The following is an 8316-nucleotide window of genomic DNA, read 5'->3' as shown; positions in this document are numbered from 1 at the left end:
ACCGAGGAGCAGGCCAGAATGGCCTGCACCGAAAGGTGCGAAGCCCTATTGTTTTTGCTCGGATTTATTAGGGCCCGAGCACCGAGGAGCAGGCCAGAATGGCCTGCACCGAAAGGTGCGAAGCCCTATTGTTTTTGCTCGAATTTATTATTATTATTTTTTTTTTTTTTTTTTTTTATTATTACTTTTTTTTTTAACACTTTTGGGCATTTTGGGTGCCTTAACATACTCGAAAACTCTTGAAATTTGGCACAGACGTTAGAGTCGTCCGTCATTGCGAACAGACAAAGGCTGGAACACGGGCGTGGCACAGGGGCTCTGTAGCGCCCCCTGTAATGCAAAAACAAACAGTAGTGCGCAGATCGGGCAAACATGTACGCACATTTACGAAAGTTGGTACACATATAGATCTCATCGACCCGAACAACTTTCGCCCTCTAACATTTTAGCTCCGCCCAACAGGAAGTCCGCCATTTTGGATTGTTTAAAAAATGCATGCGGTGAACTTTTGAATACTCCTCCTAGGGGATTCATGCAAATGACACCAAATGTGGTGATCATGATGTCAAGACATTGGACTTGCTAAATTGCGAAGGGATTTTTGATATCTCGAACGGTGTTGCCATGGCGAAGCGGCAAAGTCATGGCGAAATCAGAGAAACAGGAAGTGTCTAATATCTAAGGCAAAAAATGTCTTATAGTGATGACACGCGGGGTGTTTGTTCGTCTGAAGATTCCGATCGCATCGATGTGCCTATTGTAAGTCTCGGGTATAGCGCCACCACCAGGCGCCAGGAAGTGTTGCAGTCACAAAGGTTGATTTTTTTGACAGTTCCATGTGATGTTCTTTTAAATACTCGTCCTAGAATGTTTATGCGATTGACACCAAAAGTGGTCAACATGATGCCAAGACATAGTAGATGATAAATTGCGAAGGGATTTTTGATATCTCAAACGTTGTTCCCATGACAACGCGTCAAACTTTACTTTCATTTTAAAGGCATATTTAAGCCCTTCAGTTGCATGCAGTGAACTTTTCAATACTCCTTCTAGGATATTCATGCGATTGACACCAAACGTGGTCAACATGATGCCGAGACATTGGAGATGATAAATAGTGAAGGGATTTTTGATATCTCAAACGCTGTTCCCATGGCAACGCGTCAAACTTTTTACTTTCATTTTAAAGGCTTATTTAAGCCTGACAGTCGCATGCAATGTTCTTTTTAATACTCCTTCTAGGGAAATAATGCAATTCACACCAGAAGTTGTCAACATGATGCTGAGACATTGTAGACGCTAAATTGCGAAGGAATTCTTGACATCTCTAACGCTGTTCCCATGGCAACGTGTCAAACTTTACTTTTATGTCAGGCATATTTAAGGCTCTTGGTGTGCTTAGATTAACTTTAAATTTGGCACACACATCAGATTTGTCGGCTGTTAAGTGTTGACAAAAACGTCAGATAAAGGCGTGTCTATTTAGTGGCTCACTAGCGCCCCCGTTTGTCTAAAATGTGGGGTTTCTTTTACCTACAGTACCTAAATGGGTCAGTAGCAGCATGATATTTACCCACTTGATGCACTTGCCCACCGTGCATCGTTTTCTCGGAGGCACCGTGTAGCGGTAAACAAACGTGCGAGGGCCCGCCATCGCTGCTTGCAGCTATATTTAGGGCCCGAGCACACCAGTGTGAGGACCCTATTGTTTTTGCTCGGTTTATTATTATTAGGGCCCGAGCACCGAGGAGCAGGCCAGAATGGCCTGCACCGTAGGTGCGAAGCCCTATTGTTTTTGCTCGGATTATTATTTTTATTATTTTTTTTTTTTTTTTTTTTTTTTTACGTTTCGGGGCAATTTGGGGGCCTTAACATACTCAAAAACTCTTGAAATTTTGCACAGACGTCAGAGTCGTTGGCCATCAGGTTTGGGCAAAGGCTGGACCACGGGCGTGGCAAGGGAGCTCTGTAGCGCCCCCTGTAATGCAAAAACAAACATTGGGGCACAGATCGGGCAAAAATGTACGCACATGTACGAGAGTTGGTACGCATATAGATCTCATCGACCCGAACAACTTTCGCACTCTAACATTTAAGCTCCGCCCAACAGGAAGTCGGCTATTTTGGATTGTTTCAAAAATGCATGTGGTGAACTTTTAAATACTCCTCCTAGAGGATTCATGGGATTGACACCAAACGTGGTGATCATGATGTCGAGACATTGTCCTTGCTAAATTGCGAAGGGATTTTTGATATCTCGAACGGTGCCGCCGTGGCGAGTCGACAAAGTTGTGGCAAAATCAGAGAAACAGGAAGTGTCTAATATCTAAGGCAAAAGAGTTCTTATTGTGATGCCAAGCGGGGTGTTTGTTCGCCGGAAGATTCCGATCGCATCGATGTGCTTATTGTGAGTCTCGGGTATAGCGCCACCATCAGGCGCCAGGAAGTGTGTCAGTCACAAAGGTGGATTTTTTTGACTGTTCCATCCGATGTTCTTTTAAATACTCCTTCTAGGATATTCATGCGATTGACACCAAAAGTGGTCAACATGATGCTAAGACATTGTAGATGATAAATTGCGAACGGATTTTTGATATCTCGAACATTGTTCCTATGGCAACGCGTAAAATTTTACTTTCATTTTAAAGGCTTATTTAAGCATGACAGTTGCATGCAATGTTCTTTTAAATACTCCTTCTAGGGAAATAATGTGATTCACACCAGAAGTTGTCAACATGATGCTGAGACATTGTAGACGCTAAATTGCGATGGGATTTTTGATATCTCGAACGCTGTTCCCATGGCAACGCCCCAAACTTGACTTTTATTTCAGGCATATTTAGGGCTCTTGGCGTGCTTAGATTAACCTAAAAGTCGGCACACACATCAGAGTTGTCGGCTGTTAAGTGTGCACAAACAGGTCAGACATAGGCGTGTCTCTTAAGTGGCTCACTAGCGCCTCCGTTTGTCTAAAATATGGGGTTTCTTTTACCTACAGTCCCCAAATGGCTCAGTAGCAACATTAAATAGCCCACTGATATTTACCCACTTGATGCCCTTGCCCACCGTGCATCGTTTTCTCGGACGCACCGTGTAGCGGTAAAAAAACGTGCGAGGGCCCGCCATTGCTGCTTGCAGCTATATTTAGGGCCCGAGCACCGAGGAGCAGGCCAGAATGGCCTGCACCGAAAGGTGCGAAGCCCTATTGTTTTTGCTCGGATTATTATTTTTATTATTTTTTTTTTTTCTTTTTTTTTTTTTTATTATTTTTTTCAACACTTTTGGGAATTTTGAGTGCCTTAACATACTCGAAAACTCTTGAAATTTGGCACAGATGTCAGAGTCGTCCGTCATCGCAGAAAACCAAAGGCTGGAACACGGGCGTGGCAGGGGGGCTCTGTAGCGCCCCCTGTAACGGAAAAAAAAACATTGGTGCATAGATCGGACAAACATGCACGCACATGTACGAAAGTTGGTACGCATATAGATCTCATCGACCCGAACAACTTTCGTACTCTAACATATTAGCTCCGCCCAACAGGAAGTCGGCCATTTTGGATTGTTTAAAAAATGCATGCGGTGAACTTTTAAATACTCCTCCTAGTGGATTAATGGGATTGACACCAAACGTGGTGAACATGATGTCAAGACATTGTACTTGCTAAATTGCGAAGGGATTTTTGATATCTCGAACGGTTCTGCCATGGCGAGGCGACAAATTCATGGCGAAATCAGAGAAACAGGAAGTGTCTAATATCTAAGGCAAAAAATGTCTTATTGTGATGACACGCGGGGTGTTTGTTCGTCTGAAGATTCCGATCGCATCGATGTGCCTATTGTGACTCCCAGGTATAGCGCCACCACCAGGCGCCAGGAAGTGTTGCAGTCATAAAGGTTGATTTTTTTGACTGTTCCATCCAATGTTCTTTTAAATACTCCTTCTAGGATATTCATGCGATTGACACCAAAAGTGGTCAACATGATACTGAGACATTGTAGATGATAAATTGCGAAGGAATTTTTGACATCTCGAACGCTGTTCCCATGCCAACGCCCCAAACTTTACTTTTATTTCAGGCATATTTAGGGCTCTTGGCGTGCTTAGATTAACCTAAAAGTTAACACACATCAGAGTTGTCGGCTGTTAAGTGTGGTCAAAAAGGTCAGACATAGGCGTGTCTCTTAAGTGGCTCACTAGCGCCCCCTTTGTCTAAAATGTGGGGTTTCTTTTACCTACAGTCCACAAATGGGTCAGTAACAACATAAAATAATCCACTGATATTTACCCACTTGATGCACTTGCCCACCGTGCATCGTTTTCTCTAAGGCACCGTATAGCGGTAAATAAACGTGCGAGGGCCCGCCATCGCTGCTTGCAGCTATATTTAGGGCCCGAGCACACCAGGGTGTGAGGACCCTATTGTTTTTGCTCCGTTTATTATTATTATTATTTTTCTTCTTCTTCTTCTTCTTCTTCTTCTTCTTCTTCTTCTCCGAAATGGATCGCATTTTTGAGGGCCTAAACATACCCGAAAACTCATGAAAATTTGCACACGCGTCAGAAGTGGCGAAAATTTACATGTAGTATAGGCGTCAGAAGTGGGCGTGTAAAAATGGCTCGATAGCGCCACCTGCAAAATTTCAAGAGAACAGCCCCCCCACTACGAAAAACGTACAGATACGAAATTTGGTAGGATCATCTATCACTCCAAGACCTACAAAAAAGTCTCTTGGAGCGAACCTCTAAACCCCACAGGAAGTCGGCCATTTTGAATTTTCTCTGTCATTTTTGGACATTTCCAAGCGTCGTACTTTAACGAACTCCTCCTAGAGATTTACTCTGATCATCATCATATTTGGTCAGTATCATCTAAAGGCCTTTGCGATGCTAAATTGCGGAGCTTTTGACTTTTTGTTGGAGGGCGTGTCCTTGGCGGCCTGGGAAATTTTGATGTTTCGCCATGAACCAGGAAGCTGATGTAATTCAGGCATACGTTGTCCGATCTGCCCCTGATTTCACACGTTTGATAAGGGTCCTGGCCTGAACACATCAACATGGCATAATTCAGTAACACTCATAGCGCCACCTAGAGGCAGCAGGAAATACCATGTTTTATGCTGTGTCTTACTGCTCTTAGAGATTTAAACATATCAACATCATATTTCACCAGTGTAATCTCAAGACCTTGTGTGATGATAAAGAGCAACGGCCTTGACTTTTCATTAAAGGGCGTGTCCGTGGCAGCCTCGCAAAGTATCGCTAAATGAATCGCATTTTTGACAGGCTAAACAAGCTCAAAAAGTCATAAAACGTTGCACACACGTCAGAAGTGGCAAAAATTTACACGTGGCATAGGCGCCAGAAGTGGGCGTGTAGAAATGGCTCAATAGCGCCACCTGCAAAATTTCAAGAGAACAGCCCCCCCACTACGAAAAACCTACAGAAACGAAATTTGGTAGGGTCATCTATCACCCCAAGACCTACCAAAAAGTCTCTTGGAGCAAAGCTCTAAACCCCACAGGAAGTCGTCCATTTTGAATTTTTGCTGTAATTTATGTGCAAATTTTGTCATTTCCAGGCTTCGTACTTTAACGAACTCCTCCTAGAGATTTTAATAGATCGTCATCATATTTGGTCAATCTCATCTAAAGGCCTTTGCGATGTTAAATTGCGGAGCTTTTGACTTTTCGTTGGAGGGTGTGTCCGTGGCGACCTGCCAAATATCAGCGTTTTCGCCATGAAACAGGACGTTTTTATAACTAAGGCATACAATGTCCAATCTGCCCCACGCTTCACATGTTTGATAAGGGTCTTGGCCTGAACACATTTCAATGCCAATATTCAGCTTCAGTCCTAGCGCCACCTAAAGGTAGCAGGAAAGGCCTTGTTTTATACTGTGATTTACTGTTCTCAGAGATTTAATCAAATCATTATCATATCAGGTGAGACTGATCTTAAGCCCTTTGCGATGAAAAATTACGAAGATCTTGACATTTCGTTGAAGGGCGTGTCCGTGACGGCCTGGCAAAGAGTGATGTTTCGCCATGAAACAGGAATCTGTTGCAATTCAGGCATACATTATCCGATCTGCCCTATACTTCACACTTTTGATAAGGGTCCCGGCCTGAACACATTAATATAACAACAATCAGTTACAGTCACAGCGCCACCTGCTGCACACAGGCGGTGTGGCACATCAGTTTCCCTTTGAATATCCACCTATATTTGCCCACTATAATTAAGATCCCCCTGGTTAACTGCTTTAATAATAGCATAGGGTAGCGGTGCACATGCGAGCGAGGGCCCTTCCATCGCTGCTTGCAGCTTTAATTAGGGCCCGAGCACACAAGTGTGAGGACCCTATTGTTTTTGCTCCGTTTATTATTATTAGGGCCTGAGCACCGAGGAGCAGGCCAGAATGGCCTGCACCGTGGGTGCAAAGCCCTATTGTTTTTGCTCAGTTTCTTTTTCTTCTTCTTCTCCAAAATGAATCGCATTTTTGAGGGCCTAAACATGCTTGAAAACTCATGAAACTTTGCACACACGTCAGAAGTGACGGAAATTTACATGTGGTGCAGGCGTCAGAAGTGGGCGTGTAGAAATGACTCTACAGCGCCACCTGCAAAATTTCAAGAAAACAGCTTTCCCGCTACGAAAAACGTACAGATACGAAATTTGGTAGGGTCATCTATCACCTCAAGATTTACAAAAAAGTCCATTGGAACCAAGCTCTAAACCCCACAGGAAGTCGGAAATTTTTTATTTTCTCTGTAATTTCTGTGCAAATTTTGCCATTTCCAGGCTTTGTACTTTAACAAACTCCTCCTAGAGATTGAATCAGATCATCATCATATTTGGTCAGTGTCATCTAAAGGCCTTTGCGATGTTAAATTGTGGAGCTTTTGACTTTTCGTTGGAGGGTGTGTCCATGGCGGCCTGACAAATTTCACCATTTTTGCATTAAACAGGAAGTTGTTATAACTCAGGCATACAATGTTCAATGTGCTCCACGCATCACATATTTGATAAGGGTCTTGGCCTGAACACATTTCAATGTCAATATTCAGCTTCAGTCATAGCGCCACCTAGAGGTAGCAGGAAATGCCATGTTTTACACCGTGATTTACTGCTCTTAGAGATTTAATCAAATCATCATCATATTTTGTCAGACTGATGTTAAGCCCTTTGCGGTGATAAATTGCAAAGATCTTGACTTTTCGTTGAAGGGCTGTCCGTGGCGGCCTGGAAAAGTCTGATGTTTCGCCATGAAACAGGAATCTGTTGCAATTCAGGTATACATTGTCCGATCTGCCCCAGACTTGACACATTTGATAAGGGTCGTGGCCGAAACACATTTCCATGATTATATTCAGTAACAGCCATAGCGCCACCTAGTGGCAGCAGGAAATACCATGTTTTAAGCTGTGATTTACGGCTCTTAGAGATTTAACTATATAAACGTCATATTTGGTCAGACTAATCTTGAGGCCTTTTGTTATAAGAAATAGCGACGACCTTGACTTTTCGTTAAAGGGCGTGCACATGGCCGCCTGGCAAAGTATGGCTAAACTAATTGCAATTTTGACAGCCTAAACAAGCTTAAAAAGTCATGACACACGTGCACACGTGTCAAATGTGGTGAATATTTTCATTTGATATAGGCTTCAGACCTGGGGGTGTAAAAAAGGCTCGATAGAGCCACCTGCAAAAATTCAAAACAGCAGCCCGCCAGCTATATTAAACGAACAGATACAAAATGCGGTAGGATCATGTAGCGCCCCAAGACCTACAAAAAAGTCTCTTGGAGCAAAGCTCTAAACCCGACAGAAAGTCAGCCATTTTGAATTTTCTCTTAAATATGAGGGCAAATTTTGTAATTTCCAGGCTTCACACTTTAACAAACCCCTCCTAGAAATTTAATCAGATCATCACCATATTTGGTGTGTGTCATGTAAAGGCCTTTGCGATGCTAAATTGCGGAGATCTTGAGTTTTTGTTGGAGGGTGTGTCTGTGGTTCCCTGCCAAATTCTGTATTTCGCAATGAAACAGGAAGTTGTTATAACTCAGGCTTAAACTGTCCAATCTGACCCTCGCTTCACATGTTTGATAAGTGTCCTGGCCTGAACACATCAACATGGCAATATTCAGTAAAAGTTATAGCGCCACCTGCTGGCAGCAGGAAATGCCATGTTTTACACTTACTGCTCATTAAAATATATTCAGATCATCATTATATTTGGTCAGTCTGAACTTAAGGACTTCAAAATGATAAATTGTGAAGATCTGGATTTTTCGTTAAAGGGCGTGTCAGTAG

The 8316-nt window shown here is 43.0% G+C and overlaps 1 protein-coding gene across 2 annotated transcripts in view; it reads right to left on the bottom strand.

The window, feature by feature from the left end:
• Positions 1–8316, bottom strand: part of LOC129422537 (uncharacterized) — a 681876-nt gene that overhangs the window by 379630 nt on the left and 293930 nt on the right. The window lies entirely within an intron of this gene.

Source organism: Misgurnus anguillicaudatus, chromosome 19 (assembly GCF_027580225.2).
Source record: "Misgurnus anguillicaudatus chromosome 19, ASM2758022v2, whole genome shotgun sequence".
Classification (NCBI taxonomy): domain Eukaryota; kingdom Metazoa; phylum Chordata; class Actinopteri; order Cypriniformes; family Cobitidae; genus Misgurnus; species Misgurnus anguillicaudatus.
This window is presented reverse-complemented; position numbering and strand designations above follow the sequence as displayed.